Here is a 956-nt window from a genome sequence, read left to right as displayed (position 1 = left end):
ATTTGTAACCACTACGCTATAAGGATTACAGCCACAAGAATCCTATTCAGCAGATCTGTACTCTGTAATGTCATGAGTCCAGATCAACTACTGCAATGGATTTGGTTTCCTGTTTGTTGTTGTGTTGTGTTTTTTTTTTTCACACGAGCCAAACCTCACCTGATGAACAAATTATCTTCACATCATTCACAAGTCACCTCCTTGAGATTTGTTCCTAACTCCTCTGTGCAGGCCAATGCTACCCTCTTGGTGCTCTCTTTGAAATTGTAAGTAGATTGATTTGTTTCAGGCTCTAGGTCTTACTCTTTGTCATCCCAGCAACCAATAGTAAGTAAGTGCATAATTAAATACTTTAGGAATAAAAGAAGACGTTATCATTTTGGAAAGCGCTCTGAAATAGTGAGGTATTTCATTCCTCTTCATGCAAATCATTAAAGTTAACTGAAAACTATCCCAAAAGTCACTTTTTCTTATAGCTGATTTTAAGTCTGGTAAATTCCAAATAGAACTAAATTTTTCATAGCCATTACTATTCAAGTGGAAATTAAATTTTTTGTGTGTGTTTTTTTTAAACACTTAAATCATCACTTCTAGTTGCTTAAATATATGGCATTAATATATAAGACATGGAAATCCACAGATAAATCTATGATCATCTTATGAGCTACTTTAAAATATTTGTGTTGGCGTTTTAATATTAAGGAATTCTGGTACACGGTAGTTAAAATCCTCAACAGCCTAATACAAGGTCGGCAGTTGAAATTCACCAGTTGCTCCTCTGGTAGTTTACTACATAACTGTTCTACTGTTCTACTGTCCTATTGAGTCACTGGAGTCCTAGTGCAGTGCTGTAGGATAAGCACTGAACTGCTAACCACAAGGCTAGTGGTTCAAACACACAAGTCGCTCCTTGGAAACTCTATACAGGGTGCTTATGCGTTAGAACAGACTCAACT

Source organism: Chrysochloris asiatica, unplaced genomic scaffold, assembly GCF_000296735.1.
Source record: "Chrysochloris asiatica unplaced genomic scaffold, ChrAsi1.0 scaffold00036, whole genome shotgun sequence".
Lineage (NCBI taxonomy): Eukaryota > Metazoa > Chordata > Mammalia > Afrosoricida > Chrysochloridae > Chrysochloris > Chrysochloris asiatica.
Note: the sequence above shows the minus strand (reverse complement) of the source record.